Here is an 18,555-nt window from a genome sequence, read left to right as displayed (position 1 = left end):
ACACTATTTCCCTGTTCTATTAGTGAATGCTATTAAAGGGTTAGTTCACCCAAAAATGAAAACTAGCCCATAAATGACACCCTCAAGTCATCCTAGGTGTGTATGACTTTCATCTTTCAGACAAATCCAGCCGGTGTTACATTAAAAGTTGTATTTGATCTTTCAAGCTGTTTAATGGCACTCAGCAGGTGTTGCAGTGCATCAGTCCAAAAGAAGTGAAATATAAAGCACCGATTCATAATATAAAATGTCTCACACAGCTCTGGGGGGTGAACAAAGTCCTCCTGTAGTGTTTCACTTCTTTTGGACTGATGCACTGCAACACCAACTGAGAGAACAATTTTTTATATGACACCGACTGGATTCGTCTAAAAGGAGAAAGTCATATACACCTAAGATGCCTTCAAGGTGAGTAATTTATGGGGTTTATTTTCATTCAGGTGAACTAACCCTTTAATTAGACTCCACCATATACAAGAATAGGAACAATTCTGGAAAAAAATTCTGGAAAGTGTTTAGAACTGACTGTTTTCATTTGTAAACTGCATATTTCTCTCCTGATTCAGATGAGACAACTTGTCCACTGTAGAAAGATATATTATGGATAGAGGAATCATATATTAGCCAGAAGCAGTGGTCTGAAGTTAAAACATCTTAATGATGCATTTGTATTTTACAAACACACAGCTTTTCTCTTCAACAGACATTATTGATGGATTGGAGTAATGACAAATTGGAGACAAATTTGTTCTAGATCCTAGTTTGTACTTCATAAAAATAGCCTGAAATACTGCTAATTCTTATTAAATTTTGACAAAGTGTGTCATGCAATTGATGGGCATGCATATTCAGCTACATTTCATAGTTGAATTTCTTTCAGAAGTCTGAAAAAAAAAACAAAGATATGGAGGGAAAAAAAGAAGGAAGCACACACAGCAGGGGAGCCCTAGAAATAAAAGAGCTGTGCTGTTCCCTCTGAGACAGAGCGGAACACACCCAGATGGAAGCAAAAAAAAAAAAAAAAAAGGACACTGTTCTTTTCTTTCTTTTATTTGACACTGACAAAAACTTTAGATTTGATAAGCAAGCTACCCAAACACACAAACATATGCAACTGAATTAGTGCACACATAGTGGGGTTTAGGAGACTTCTTATAAAAAAAACACAATTTGATTTCTATTTTTAATGCTGATTTTTTTTGCACTATGAATTACATTATCAGCATAACAATTTGAGTGAAACATAAAAAAAAAATAGAACTTCTTTATTTCCCTCTTTTAGTTTAATGACAGCAGCATTTAAACTCCACTAGACTGTGTAAGATGTGATGATCATGTTCTCTAGTGTGTTTTGAGATTGATCCAAAGATTATCATGAGTTTCACATGATCAATTCAACAAATTTGTTTAGTGGCCTAAATTATACTTTATTGTTTTATATCACAACCTTTTTTTGTTTTTAATTGTACATTAAAAAATTTGTAATAATACATTTTTATTAAATGTTCAATTATATATTTTTTTAATTAAAACATTTAAACTTTGAATGTCAGATTTTCAATACAGACTTCTGAAACTCACTGCAAATAAAGCAGAAGAAATGCAGACAAATACCACACAGTCATCATTATTTTCATATCAACAGTTTTGGGAGTGAGCAGAGCATGTTTCCAGCCTGCGCTTGTTAATTGGCTCATTTGTGTCGAACTCTGTTTTTACACCACAAGCTATGCACAAAGACAAATAGCATCCCAAAGTATCTGCATAAAAAATCACCAGTCTTTACGGCTTTCATTGGATGATTTATTTGGGATTCATGATAGCATGTCCCAAGCGTGAGCTCCTCAGCCCTTGTAAAAGCAAACATGCTGCATGTTACAGGAGAAAGGTGCGGGTGCAGAGCAGAATAGCGGAATCAAGTGCCATCTGAAGTGATTGCTCTGTCGTGTTGAACAATGTCAGACACATTTTCTCCATTATCACTAGCTGAGATTGCTGTGTGACTGACAATCTCAGAACGCTGGGAAGTTCTTCAGAATTACTCCCCCCCACAAAGTCACCGCAGATCTATCACGTCTGCTGCTGTTTATCAATATGTCTTCTCTTTTATCGCACTCTAAAAGATTGAAGGAGATTGTCTTAGCATTGCTTTCAGGTGGGCCGTGTGTGAGTGGGGGAGGGGGTTGTGTATTGGCGTTTGGATATATTAGATGCTACAGAAGAAATCTATATTGTTGTGTCTGAGACTCCTAGAGGAGAGGGAAGATAAGAAGCAGTTCTGTGGTTTATTGAGATTTGAAACTGCATTTATGATATTATTTTTGGCCTGTTGCAGGCATCTTCTTTCCTGTAGCTTTTCAGTATTTTGTAGTCAGATCAGCCATAAACCACTTCCTGTGTGCACTCAAATACCGTCTGTGGAAAAGTTATCAATGGCCTTATGAGGGTTTTCCACACAGTATTCTAAAATGCAGCAAATGTACACAGTGTTTGAAAGCGGCAATCAGAGGCACAGTTTGCCTGGCAAACAGAAACAGTATGTGATTGTGCTTTTCTTTCATTCTAGCACATAGACTAGGCATATTTCAATGGTTCCCCTTTTCATCACCATATTAAACTCCAACAAAAACAAGCGAATAGACATATAACAGTATACGTATTTGGGTCTATTTGTTTTAACCACTGCATGTGGATAACTTATTTGTGTGCAGAATTAATTTAATTCATATGGTGCAATATTTATATCAATCTGATGTTGTAAACGTGTCTTGAAAATACTGAAGGACAAAGAGAAAACAGAGTGAGCTGCAACAGTACAAAAAAATACACAATTCAAGTTGTGCTAAAAATGAGATGTGCTTTATGTTAACACTCAGTTCAAATGAGCATAAGAATTTGCTTCTGTCCATCAAACTATGATTATGACTTTTTCATCTATACCGTAGGCTCCTATAAAGCATGATAAAGTCCCTGTGCATTCCCACATTTACATACGACATACAGTACGTGCCTGCTGTTTAAATGTCTGTGTAAATGTGCCACATCATCTGACCTAATATGTTTATTCTGTTGCTCCCTGAAGAAAAAAAAAGAAGAAATTTTCTGATTAATGGTGCCCATGTTGAATCATAGGATGGATTCACAAAGAGAGTTTTCAGTCTGTGTCACCTCACTTTAAGTACCTGTTAATATCACACTTCTTAGGCTGTTTCACTCTTTTTAACTTTCTTTAACTGTCTCTGACTCAATGACAGCTATTCATACTCCCCTCTACAAATCAATGACACACAACACCATTTCAATTAAGACCCCCCCCCCCCCCGCCCCCACCACCTTTCTTCTTCTCTTTTCTAAACTAATAACTAGAGCCATTCAGCATATCCTGAATTACTCAAAAAAGTAGGTCATCCATTTCTTTGAGTTTTCCTCATTTAATTTCCAATAAAGCACTATGTATGAGGTGCTTGGCTCTGCATTGATCCACAATTTAAAAACCAACACACTAATAATAAATAAAATTGCAGTCCTTATCTAATTATGAGCATCTGCTTTTTATGACCATGCCACATTAACTTTCTATGAATAGATCAGTGAGGAAAGAGATCATCTAAAGCTACTGCAGTGTGATTATTTTTCACATCAAAGATCTCTTTTGATAGACAATCGGACCTTCAGTCTATCAGTAGAGGACACAAAGCAGCCTCACTCTGAGCCCCTGTGGCGGCCTTAGCAAAATCTAATAAAAAACATGGTGGTGTTCCTCAGACACGCTGTGTGTGGTCATTAACTTCATTGACGGGAGGCATGATGACACAGTACAGGATCCTTAGCCAGCTAACAAGTCCCCCTTACTGCTCCCAGATGGTGCTCCATTGTTTTAAAGAATCCTCATGTCCTTGTTAGACCCACAGATCCAGTGTAAAGCCTGGAGACTCACACCATCTGTCCCCTTGAGAGACGTCTCACAGCAGGACAGAGTTAGCGGGCACACCTGACTGCGAGGCTGTTTCATTACGGTAAAGAACTCATTAGACAATCACATTACATTTCCAGCACCTGTCATTGTGGCGATATATATGCTGCCTTTTATTTCATAGCCTTCACATTTCATGTTCAGAAAAGACACTTTTGACTTAATAGAGTGTCCACGTCACTGATTAACTCACCGATCTCAACGGTCTGTCTCTGCACACAGCAGGAACATGATAGGATGTCCAACTTACTCTTATTTCAAATGGAAGATATGAGTGAATCTCACAAAAGCAAGTCCAGGTTAAATGTCACTCTAAAGCCAAAAGAAAAATAAATAAATAATGCATGAAGAAAACAAAGCCTGTTTTTGCAGTTTTATTAAATGCAATATTTATTTTGATTGCAAATAAGCACTTTTTGCCTTTTGGTCACGATTTATTTTAAGGTCCATTTCTCACCAACTATTAAATGCAACTGTTTACTATGACTTTTGCTTCAACTAACTCCTAATTACTGCTTATGTAGTTGCACCTATTGTGCCTCTTTTTACAAGATGTAATATAAGTCTCGTGTGTCCCCAGAATGTGTCCGTGAAGTTTCAGAACAAAATATCCCACAGTTCATTTATTTAATCATTTTCAAAATGCTTATTGTTGAGTAGAAGCAGAAACACGCCGTTTCCTTGCATCATAACAGTAGTGAATAATTGCATTACAATCACTACAACACTATGTTTTTTATCTGCTACAAAACCAAAGCACATCCTCCAGACGCACAGAATGAGATGGGGTTACGTGCAGTATTGAGAGACTATGGCTGTAGTTTAAATAAGGTTAGATTGCTCGAGTTTCGTGAGCGGACACTAAATCCCACTGGCTCAGGGGCACAGATGCAAATTGTATTTTTTGCTATTGTTTTTGTATCTCCATTTTTCTCTGAGGGAAAGGTTTGGAGTCAGCAGAATTTTCTCTCAACCGCAGGGGAGACAGAGACGAAGAGGGAGAGAGGAGAAAAAGAAAAAATAGAGAAAATTGTCTGTTTGGCTCTGGACCAGGTTGACCCCCCTCATAATGTATTCATAATGAAGATAATGGCAGATTCTACCTGTTAAAACCTAACGCTTACCTAGCAACATTTCATATTTCTTCCACAACTGCATTTGTGCACTAAAAACCATGGCTCACAAAAAAGCCACTTATTTACTCCTGCATTTACTCCAGATTAAATGTATCTAAAGTAACAGTTAATATGTTTTTATTGTTAAAACAAAATTAAAGTTAGATCATCAAAGTTTATTCATCAAGGAAACCTGAAAAAAATGTATCATGGTTTTCAACATTATTAATAAGAAAACATTTTGAGCACCAAATCAGAAATTTCAGAAAGATGTGGAGTAATGAATGCTGACAATTCAGCTTTGCCATCACATATATTCAAATGTAATAATATTTAACAATATTACAGTTTTTACAACGCTATCTCACAACCAAATCGTACTTATTTATCAGATGGCTTATTCGTACGAATTTGTACGACCTCACTCGTATGATTTTATACGATTTGTCTAACGGTTAGGTTTAGGGAAGGGGTTAGGTGCAGGTCATTCGTACTAATTCATACGAATTGTGCAACTCGTAAAATATGTACGATTTGGCACAAATCAGAGTGTGGTCGTACGAATTTGTACGAATAAGCCACCTTGTAAAATATGTACAAATTGCCTTGAGATTGGGGTGGTTTTTACAGTACTTTTATTCAAAGAAATCTTGCCACTGGTGAAACTTTCAACTTTCAGAAACAAGAAATCATACCGACCCAAAATTCTGAATGGCAGCGTAAAGCAGTTTAAATCTTCAGCAGGCAAAACTCCCCTATGGAATGAACCTCAGCTATTAAAAGGCAGCTAATGGCATCACGACATCACATGATACTAAATCAACACCACACAACATCAAGAAATAATAATAATAAAAATCCATCTTCATAAATGTCAAAGGTATATACAGTACTTCCTTTTCAAGTATAATCACTTATAATAAATCACATCTTTGGACTCAGCTACTAGTCCACTTCAAAATGTTATAAAAGGCTGTACATGTACAAAATTTTGAAAACAAAGACCTATAAAAATACTAACATCAATCTCCACCCTTGTAGAGAAAAAGGACCAGTAGGTTTCATTACAAAGTTAGTGTGGATGTTTACAATAGCAATAAACTCATAAGAGATGACTATATTTCATCTGAATCACAGATCAAACTGAATTACATTATTGTCTCTGTCATTTTGAATTAATAATTCAATCAACAACAACAACCTCTCCTTTGAGGAACTTGATGAATTGCCAGGTTTGGCCCAAAACCGCCCTGTCTCATGAGACAAACAGAAACATAACAAATAAAGTCGCTTTCGTATTTTATCAAGTGGGTTCTTGAATCATAAAGAGTAATCAGACGCTATTGATTTTCCATGTGCCTTAGTATTTTTTACAAGGAACAATTCAGCTGAGATTACAATTAACACAGGAGATCAGCAATTTGCCTTTCTCTACCTTGCTAATAAAACTGAAAGGAAGATAAACTAACATTAATTACAGATTTGAATCTAGGATAATTGCCAAGGCCTTTATCTTTCTCTCTCCCTCCCACCCTGTCTGAGACTTCTCTCCTCTTTTCCTGACACTCACTGGAGTTTTTCCAAACACAAACTCACATTAGCCTGTCAGTATCAGTTCAGTGTTATGCAGCTACAATGCTTTAGTCTTTATCTAATATGACAGCAGTCTTTTCAGGTGTCAGGTAAAGACACTGCTGTATCACCTACACAGGGGAACTGTTCAAACTGCCAAAGCAAAAAATTCAAATGCTGGAATCATTTCTTTTGATGTTTGATGCTACTTTTGAATTGGGAAAATATATTTCAAATGCAAACTGGAGTTTAAGTTATGAATGTTTGAAGGCCTTTGTTGTTAAATATGTGAAATATAACCTTATAGATAGATAGATAGACAGATAGATAGATAGATGGGTAGATGGATAGAGAAGAGTATGCCACAAGATTCCTCTTGGGACGTAAATAAATCAATTTTGGTAATGAATAGTTCAACATGCTCATGTTTTTTTTTCTGTTACTCAGCAAAAAAGAGACAGTGCCTTTAGATAATGGCTCAGAAAATAATATGTAAGAGCATGCTTCTATCTCTGACTGCATACCATACAGTAGACATAATAATTGATCACTATTTCCTGTGTCTGGAACAGACATTTGCACAAATACATCATGGCAGATGCTGCATGCTGGATACTTTGAACTTCAACACGGGCTTTCAAAGCTTTTAAAATCATTACTGAAAGTCTGAATAAGCATAACTTTCACAGAGTGTCGAAAGCCAGCGGTGTCAAGGACATTACATTGTGTGTTTAAGCAAAATAAGCATTTGGAAGTGTCACATCAAGATCATATAGCATGGCCTTTCAGATCAAAGTCCTCTTCACATACCCCATTACCACACAGTAAATCGCTCTAAATTTCTTTTAAAATATTCTAGTAAATGCGTTTTTAGAGTTTGACATCTTGGCTTTTGTGTTCATGTTTATTTATTTATATAACAAAAATAATTAAACCATAAGTGCAGCTTTCTAGCAGCTAGTATCACAATTCTTATTACTCATATTTTTCCTTGTTCATGATTTAAAAGATGTAAAAAAGCAAGCCAAAACGAAGTAAAAAAAAAAAAAACACACACTTAGCAACCAAACAGAATACCCTAGCAACCACCCAGCAACATGTAAACAACAACATAGAACACCACAAAGAACAACATAGCAACTGTAAAGCAGCGCCTTGGCAACCACCTACAATAGTCTAGGCCATATGTCCACCAAAGTGTAGCCAGCTGAAAATGCCAGGCACTCTGCTGAATATGCCTAGCTGTGAGAGCACTTCTAAGGCACAGTGGTTTTTCAGTTGAGACGCTTTGGCTGCTATAATACAGAATAGCTGAGGAAGTGTAACTAGTATCTGTTTTTGCAAATAGTTTATTTATGAATATAACATTTTTGACTCAATATTAAGTACTTTGGTCTGGCCCTTGTGACCACTGTTGTGCTTCTTGTTGTCGTCTGTTACTCTTGTACAAGGAGGATGTGGCGGTTGGTTGGTGTGGAATTTGTCCCGCCCATCCTCAACTGTGACGGACGACTGACTAAAAAGTGACTGATAAGCGCTGTGTTTTATTAAAAGATTATAAAGCAACTTAAGAGCGGAAAAATATCCCCGTCATGTCTCCTAGAACTCCCAGAAAGTATGAAGTTTACACTTACAATAACAAACTGAGCTCTAATTGTAAATACAAAATAATAATAAATAAACAATTAAAAAACAAATAAACAAATACATTATTTTAGTAAGACAACACTGTTGAGGCCTGAATATTTCTGAGGCCTGAAATACATATTTATGGAATGATAAACAAGCCAAGACAAGCTTTTCACAAGTAAGATGGCTGCACCATGCTATCCTTCTTTCTCATTCAAAAACTCATCTGTTATCATCTGTCTTCTTTCTTGTTTTCATTTATTATTCTCACCACAGTTTCCTGCATTGTACTGTAAATGCCAATCAATAAGTAACCAATCCACCATTTGTCAGTCAGAGTTGTCTGTCACCAGCCAAAGTAATCGTATTTCTCTTACTTTTTTGTACTTTTCTCATTTGCTATTTCCTCAGAAGGGCTGGGGTGATTTAATGGATTGTGAAGTGGGCATGTTCCGGCAGCTAGACTTTGGCAGTTCTTGTTGCACACAGAATGATTGTCGGAAGTGCCTTTCGTACTACACACATAAACCGGCTCTGATTCATCACAGACCTCCTGCAGATAACTGTATCGCTCGCACAGCCTCCATAGATACAGATGGTTTACTTGCTATAAGGCCCAATCTACACTCATTATCTGAGATACTTAAATCAAATAAAAACTGGTAGCTTTAATGGACAGGATACCAAATGTTTACTGCAGCACTGGCCTATTTGTAAGGATATCATTTACGATTGCTGTTTCTCTGTATCTCCTCAACCAGGCTACCAGTGTGCGTCACTGTGGCATTATGTTACAAAATGATGCATAGCACCTCTCTTTCTAAAATCAAACTCCAGCTGTGCTGTAGCCATGAGAAGTATTGTGTGGGGCAGTTAAACATGCAAACTAAGGCCTCCGGGCATCCTTTGCTGTGAGATTGAAAGCAAAGCCTTAATTGTACTAAATGTGTTACTGTTAGTTTAATAATCAGGTAATCTGTTGCTATATTTAATGTGATTCCATTACAGTTCAAGTATTTGCTGTAGCCTTTTAGGGATTTGCTAGTTCTTCCTGAAGGACGGATACTTAAGTGGTCAAGGAGCACCTCTTTGGATCAAATGATGGTTAAATCACTCACTTCAGGGCAAAATGTCAAGAGCAAAAAAAATAATAATAATTAAACCTGAATTTCATTGTTCATGGTGTCTTTACTGAGCTGGCTATCCCTCTTGTCTGTAACAGATACAGTAAATATAGAAACTGACTGGTTGCATGAATTACAGTATTTACAAATAGTATATAGATCAAAGCTGAATTTTCACCAGGCATTACTCTATTCATCAGAGTCATTATTCTAATAAGCTAATTTGGTGCTCAAAAAAACATTTATTATTAGTAATGTTAAAATCAGTTTTGCTGCTTAATATTTTGTGAAACTTTGATGTACATTTTTCCAGGTTCTTTAATGAATACAATTAATAATAATAATAAAAAATTAACATAGAGGGCACTGGAAGCAAGATGAAGTGTATCCATGTGTAGTTTATTATCCAAAAGTCCAAAGTCTAAATCCAAAAGTGAGCAGAAACATAATGAATAATTTTTGGTTTGACAAAAACATGAACAAACTCAACAAACAGCAGATTACACGAACAAAGCTAGACCAGTCACAATGGCACCATGAGGGCTATATATATATATATATATATATATATATATATATATATATATATATATATATATATATATATATTAGTGCTGTCAATCAATTAAAAAAAATTAACTAATTAATCGCACAATTTTTTAAAATTAATCGCGATTAATCGCGATTAATCGCAATTAAAAGACTGAAACTTTTTGGATATGTAAATGTAAAATGTAAATAATTAATGTAAACTCAAGACAAAGAAACTATTTAAATTCAAAATATGATTGTTTATTGGAATTTTTGTTTAACTTGTAACACAGATTTTCTCATGTAAACAACATACCTGCAATAAACCATCAATATCCTCCAAATTAACTGTTGGCTTGAAAGCCGTATTTATTACAGAAATAAAAACACAGGCATGTAAGTACCATTTGAATTTCAAAACAATCAATGCCAATAAAAAACAAAAATGATTTCCATGTTGAATTCTAAGTGGACTGCAAAAAAATTCCAAAGTATAGTCATTGCCAGTGCTTTAAGTGGGCCGGTACACACCAGTACTCAGTACCGCCACTTCCAAATATAGCTCTTGAGCGTATCGCCACCTCTCCGTGCGCCCAGAACGTGCTTGTAGCGTACTGGTACGCTCATTTGGACATCTGTTTTAATAGAGGTTTTAATCTTTTACCTGCACTGCCGATTTTCAGAGCGCCCTTCACAATGCAAGCTTCCTAATTCATCCCACCCAGAGCAGAAACTACATTACCCATTCACCCTTAAGTTATACAAGTGAATAGCGCATGTGTCGCTTTTCCCACTGTTAAGTGTCAACAACTCAACGTGGCCGGAGAAGGTGTGTGAAACTCGTTGTGAGTTATACTAAAGCAAAATCTTGAGTATTTATTGTCTGATAAACATTAAAAACTGTCTGCGGAGGTTGAGTCGTCCTGCCGCCCCCGCTGGCTGTTCATTGGCTGCAGCATCTTTTTTCTAAGTTCTAAACAAATACCGTAGACGGCAAGGCACAAATATAGATATTCATTTATCTAATTAATCTATAGCCTATGCACAAAGACAATATGATCTTTTTGTTCCCTTTTTGTTTTAAAGCTTGATGAAGAGAGAGAGCGCAAGTTGCTGCAGCTGAGGAGGACAGTGATGCACACGTACAGGAGTGATTGACAGTTCGCGACACTGTGTACAAAAAATACTCCGCTACACAATTATTTCGTTATTTTCGTTTAAGCTTATTAACGTTAGCGTTACAGAAAGGTCTGATTTACGCACTGTTACAGTCATTGTTTTTTTTTTTTTTAAACAATGACATTTGAGTTCATGATTTTAATGTTGCTGTTTCTTGTGGCAGACTAAATGAAGAGTAATGTTTCTTGTGGCAGACTGAAGAGTAATCCGGCAGAGTTTTATACTGAAACTTTCCGTCTAAAAGTCCTTCCTTGGTCTTATCCATATTTCTTTGCACGTTGAACACACATAGGCCACAACTGGAATTAAAAAAAACTGCAACCGCGTTAATTGCGTTATTTTTTTTTAACGCGTTAAATATTTCAAATTAATCGAATGCGTTAACGCGCTAATTTTGACAGCACTAATATATATATGAAACAAAAGGGGCCACATGACATAATCCTGCCAATGAAATACAAGAAACAAGACTAAAACAACCAGTCACATCATGACACATTGACTAAGGGAGCAAATGTCAAGATACAAGAGGTCAAGGGAATCACATGACAAATGAGAATAATGAAATAATGAAAATAAAACACAAACTCAAAAACCAACATTGCAAAATTTACTTAATAAAATCTTTACTTAATAAAATTCTTAATTTCTTTAAGAAAACACTGATGTGTGTGTGCACTTGGATTAAATGTCAGACATCACATCAGCTTCATACAAACAAATAAGGATTCTGTTCAGTATTTGCAATGTCTCTTACATATGTCTCTGTCCATGGTGCTGAAACAGTCAACTCCTTTGGGCAATCAGATTCTCTTACTCCAGTTTTTATTGTTTCATAACAGACAACAGTACTTGATAAACAAGGTAAAATTCTCAAGCCTTTCTCATGTATATTTACTTCCATTCCAACATCACTATTTTTCATGTATAATATATATGAAATTGACAAAATGAAGGTGAAAGTAAAAATGACATGTGGTCAAGTATGGTGACCCATACTCTGAATTAGTGCTTTTTTAATGGGGCTGTTATGGCCTAATGGTTAGAGAGTCCCGTACTGGCAGGGCTTGTTGTTAATCTTCATGTGGTAGCATCTAAAACAACAACTGTTTATATTTGTGGGGGGAGTCGGGGAAGTCGTGGCCTAGTGGTTAGAGAGTTGTCTCCTAACCCTAGGGTTGTGGGTTTGAATCTCGGGCCGGCAATACCATGACTTATGTCCCCTTGAGCTAGCCATTGAACCCCCAACTGCTCTCCGGGCAGCCGCAGCATAAATGGCTGCCCACTGCTCCGGATGTGTGTTCACAGTGTCTGTGTGTTTACTGCAGTGTCTGTGCACTTTCGATGGGTTAAATGCAGAGCACGAATTCAGAGTATGGGTCACCATACTTGGCTGAATGTCACGTCACTTTCACTTTCTTTTTCACTTCCACTTCTTCAGTGCAAAGAGACAAAATCATAGCCACACTGGAAAAAACTCCTACATTCAACTTGATCTAACCTGTAGTTTTGTTGGCATAACCTAATTTGTCATGTTGACTTAAATGAAACCAAATGAGATGTTACCAAATAAACAATTTTAAGGTTATCTGGTGAAGACCAAAACACACACATATATGGCACACATAGCTACAATATAATGCACCAGGACCTGTTCTCAAAGCAAATATGCATACAATGTGTAGAACCTCACAGACATCTTAGTTGAACACTTTTATGTGATCCCATGTTGTGTAGTTAGAAAATCTGTTAAACATGTTTATGTCCCAGTTACAGCTGATGCTTTTGAAGGTTTTGGTTTTAGAGGGTTCTTCGTGCAAATCCTTCTTTAATTACTATCTAGTCTCTACCCTTAATAAAATGGCTTCCTGGTGATCTGAAATCTACACCCTACCCTCCCAATCTCATTACTGGTAAATTCTTGGCAGTTGCTCTGTGCCATTTGTTTCAAATGTTCAATCGTCCAAGACAAAAGGAAACTCTTGTTGTGGTACCTACGGACCATCTGTCAGCCATGGAAACTTCTAAGAACATTCCTCGGGATGAGACAATATTTTAATTACTCCCCTGAGAATGTTTTAAAGACAAGCAGGTTTAAAAACCTGGTTTATAACAGAGAGCAGGTGGTGGGGGTGACTTACTCTTGGATTGCAGAGCAAGTGAAATTGTATTTACAAGTACAGCAATGGCAGCCAAGATTACATTCTAATATTTTTAGAGATGTGTCTGTGGATCTTGTTAAAACAATAAAAAGTAAAGAAATGTGCAAACATTTATATATAAATAAATAGTTATGGGCACATTTATCAGAAAGAATAAAGTAATTTTTGTATTCTGTAACAGTTTATGAGGAACAATATCATTTATTCTGGACTAAAATGGAGATGGCTGTCATACAACTTTCTAAAGCAAACCTGACCTGCTGAATGATATATTCATGAAGGAAACACTTCAACTAGTCTATCATATGCCTGCCCATAAGATTTTCATAATCAGTGTTGAGAGGGGTGGGTTTCCAAAATGCCTCTCAAAGTAGCTGTTTTCAGAGACCCTCAAGATGTCATTAGACACAGCTACAACTATCAGGAGGCTTCTGTGCAAGGCTGCAGTTGATAGGCAGTAATTATTAACAGGTGTAAGAAATAAAGAAAAAAATTCTGCAAGCTGTCAAAGCATCAAAAGACCCTCTACTTAGAGCTTTCAATCTTTATGAATTGCTGGTTCATTTGCATTTCTTTCACATTTCACATTTTTTAGGTCAATGAGCAATGATGCCAAATAAAATCAACCTAAAACCTACAACTGATAAACACAGATGAATTAACCTATACATGTTTTATCAAACGCCTAGTTTTCCATTCACTCTTTCCCAGAGTCATGCGTTTATGCTCTGGTGACCTACATCTAAGTAAAGCAGGCTGTCATTTTCTGTAAAACCCTTTAAAACTGACGCTAGAGGAAAGCTAATCCTTCTGTAAAAGTGCATAAAATACCATAAAATGCCATAATTACTACAGACAGAACAGAACAACGTGACACTGTGTAATCCCAGTTTTTTAATGTCCCGTTAAGGAGTGTCGGGATTACAAAACAATGAGCTGCCTTCATGAGGGAATGTAAAGTATATGAGTTCACACATGCATGACTGTTAAACATGAGAGGAAAGTATTTGACAGCAAAACAAATGAAAACTGGAGCACTTTAGGGGTTCAATTCACAACAGAACAATGGGCCTTTAACACTCACACATTTAGATGAATCCTCACTGAAAAAGATGCATCACACATCAAAACTGAGTCAAGGGGTTGGTTATTTTCAAAAACATTCACTTCCAAATAGATGAACTGGCTTTTGATGATGCATGGATCAGTTTCAACACATCTGCAACAAATCAAAAGCAAAAGTGTCCTCAAAAAGTCCAGTTACAAGAATATTTGTGCGTGTGTTTAATGATTTATTTGCACTATAGACTTATAGAAGTGAGGAAATCTTACTGGTCCTGAGGTAATCAGCCAAAATATGTTTTATGTAAATACAATGTACTGTGAGGGGCAGGTTTAGGAGTAGGGTTTGGGTTAGTTGATAGAAAATATCATTAACCTGATAGAAAATAAATGAAAGTCTATGCAATGTCCTCATTAAGATGATGAAACAAGTGTGTGTGTGTGTTACTTTGCATTACATTGTTACATTGAGGCATTATCTGAGGAAACCAAATCACAGATTTTCCAGCTGCTCCAAGATGGGACTTCCATACATGCTGTTGTAAGGAGGTTTGCTGTGTCTCCGTACACAGTCTCAAGAGCATGGAGGAGATACCAGGAGATCCACAAGGGTCACACGAGGAGAGCTGGACAAGGCCATAGCAGGACCAGTATCTGTTCCTTTGTGTAAGGCGGATCAGGAGGGTAACTGCCATAGCCCTCCAACAAGCTACTGGTATGCATGTTTCTGAACAAACTGTCAGAAACAGACTCAGTGAGTGTGGCATGAGGGCCCAGTGTCTTGTTGTGAGACCTGTGGTCACAGCCCCACACTGTGCAGTTCGACTGGCATTTGCCAGAGAACACTAGAATTTTGGACACTAGAATCCCCCATTGGCACCATTGGTTCTCTTCACAGATGAAAGTAGGTCCACACTGAACAAATGCAACAGACGTGAAAGAGTCTGGAGATGCCATGGTGAACCTTATGCTGCACGCAACACCATCCAGCATGGGTCAATAATGGTCTGGAACAGACATCCAAGTGCTCCCCAACTGAAACCTGAATCCTGTTAGGTAACAGGATGAAATCCTCAGAGTCACTGTCAAGTCTTATGCTGGTGCATTGGGACCTGGGTTCCTCCTGGTGCATGACAATGCCCGGGCTCATGTGGCCAGAGTGTTTGGGCAGTTTTTGGATTATGAAGGCACTGATGCCATAAACTGGCTCTCAAGTTCCCTAGACCTGAATCAAACAAGAACCTTTGGAATATTATATATCAGAGCATCCAAAGCCAAAGCTAATTTTAAAGATTAATAGCATTTCCAATAAATGGTAAAAGAAGAAATCCTAGATGCAATTATTTCTATTGTTTGTATAAGTGTGACAGGATCCAAAAGCAGGGCTTTATTAAAGAGCATAGTCAGACAGGCATGATCAAACAACAGCAAGCAACGATATCCAAGACACAGGTAAAAGAGTAATACAAAAAATGCTAAGGTCGGGGCAGGCAGCAATACAGTAGTAAAAACACAGGCACAGGAAAACGCGGAAATAAAATATGGGCAGGAACAGGAAACTGGAAATCATTACAGCTAACAATACTCAGTGAAGTGTGTGTGTGAGTACTTTTATAGTCTTTCTAATAAAAGACAGCTGTGAATTGATGATGAGTGCTGATGAGTCTAGGCAAGTGATTATGGGAAATGTATTATGGGGTGAGTGGCAAAGGTATAGGATGGAGTGCCCCTTTAGAGAAGCTCATGGGCACTCCTGCTAGAGATCATGACAGTTTGCATCATATCTTCTGATTTTCCAAAGCATGCTTTAATTTAGTAATGAAGTTATATCAAATGAGTCTCTTAGTGGAGGTGAGCAGGAGGAAGTATGTCGGAGAAGTTCAAGTAAACTTTTTTTTCCGGAAGTAGTTCTAGAAGTTTGTCATTCTGTCTGCGTATAAACTAAAAAGAAATTAGATAAGGACAAACGAATGAAAAAATGTGGGGACTTACAGGGGGCTGGTGATATAAGAACATCAAAGGAATCACCTTCCTTGTTCTTGATATTTTTTTGTTTCCTTTTATGTCTCTGCCTGTCACACCTACTATATGTATCCACAGGCCAAAGGAAACAACATTGCAGCAATAAGCGTTACTTTTACAAAAGTGACCTGAGAATATTAAAAACACTCACACTCTCTTCATTGTAGTGAAGAAAGAACCTGGAAGCTACAGCTCTGCAGAAAGCTCAAGGGAGAAACTTACAACATCCAGTTGAACTTAGGAAATAAAATTAACTTTTTGTTCAGTGTCATCACCAGTGTCATAATCTTTCTATGCACTGAAATAAGGTCATTGACTGCAATCTGAATCAGTGTGAAAGCATTAACTAGATGTCCTAACAGATGTACAAAAGTTATGAGAGGAATTCTACCATAAACACACTGAATAAAACCTTTTCTCATTTACAAAAAAGCTAATTTGCATTACATTGCTTGTGTATATCACATTACTCACTTATATCACATTATATTACATTGCTCCCTTACATTACACTGCTTACTTACAGTACGTCACTTCATCTGCGCTGAGGTAATATTTGCCATAACATCGATCAAGTTCAACTGACAACTGAAATTGAGTTGCCGTAACATTAGCTTTCCCTGCGTTTTTTTATTTTATTTTTTTATGTGACTGTTCCCATCAATCATCACACAAGTTAAGGTTATGCATGATGACAAAAACACATTAGTGTGAGCCCTCCGTTGTTAGAAATTTTCAGTTTCCGGTTCTGGTTCCAGTAAAATGAACTATTATTATTATTTATTTTTTTTTTTACTATTTTACCTTCACATACTGTAATATAGTGTTGGAAGGTATGTAGTAAGTAATGTTGAGTAATGCTAGTCCATCAATTAGCATGTGCTTCAGAGTTGATGTTTTTTACACTATCAATAACATTTTAACAACAGGAATAGGTTGGCCAAATAGTCCGTTGAGGGCACTTGTGAGACTTGTTCATTTCCATAAATTAATGAAATATAAACTGTTGTACTTATAACCATGTATAGACACACACCATAAAGCCGCTATTTTACAAATAATAATGCAGTCAGGAGATGGTGTGATGCAATGAGTGGTTTCCACATTTTTAAATATTTAAAATGCATGAAAATAAATATTTTCTATCACTTCGTTTATCACTCTTGAAATGCCCTGTACACTAAATAATCTAACCCTCATACTTACATAACAATAGCATTCTATTTATTTAGTGGCCCAAGTAGAAGTCAGTATGTATATTAATGACAATATGGGACAAATATAATGTAATTTAGTGGCGGCAGGTGCTGCGCGCTGCTGATACATGTACAGTCAGACAAAACGACGTGCAGTTATCAAAGGCGCGAGTGCGCGTACAGTCAAGGGAAATTATGTGTTCGACAGTTTTAAAGACGCGACGCGTCGCAGCGCGTCTGTGGTATGCGCGTCATTGGAATTAATGAGCTCAGCAATTAAAGAGGCAGGGCGGCGTTTCTGTTATTTTGTTTGTGGCATAATTTACGGGAAACGCTGAATCATCCTGAAATTATTCAAAGAAAAAAGAAAATATATATATATTTCTGATTTAATATTTCATGCATCACAGGGTTACATAGGGTCACAACAAAGCAGCAACAGCAGAAAACACCTCAGGAATCACTCAATCGTTCTTTCTCTCTCATTACCAGCAAGGTGTTGTTCATTTCCCACTGGGGGGATGGCCCTGAAAGGAAATCATACCAAAGTAACCTTATGTCCCAAGCAGTTTCAACAACACCACCTCCAAGAGGAAAACAACTACTCTGACATCTGCCATGAGAACTGCTAATGGTATAGTACGTAATCTTAAACAGGTAAACCTGCATAAACACAGGTAATGATTACTTAGCTGCATAATAAACAAAGCTTATTAACACAGGTCTGGATAGGAACCTGGCACATTATGACCAGATGTAGCCTTGTGCTTTCTTCTGTGTCACTCTCCCCTGCCAACGGACACAAATCTCAGTCTAACATTTGATATTAATACACTCTGGCATTTCCGAAGCTTCTGGTTGAGTGTTAACAAGAGTGAACTGCAGAGGGATGAAAGGAGATTTGGAGTGTTCAGATCTCACTAACCCTCCTACCATCTGCTTCCTCTGAATGCACGCCTGCCGAACTCACATGACAGCACTGGACAAATA

The sequence above is a fragment of the Carassius gibelio genome, chromosome A5 (assembly GCF_023724105.1).
Source record: "Carassius gibelio isolate Cgi1373 ecotype wild population from Czech Republic chromosome A5, carGib1.2-hapl.c, whole genome shotgun sequence".
Lineage (NCBI taxonomy): Eukaryota > Metazoa > Chordata > Actinopteri > Cypriniformes > Cyprinidae > Carassius > Carassius gibelio.
Note: the sequence above shows the minus strand (reverse complement) of the source record.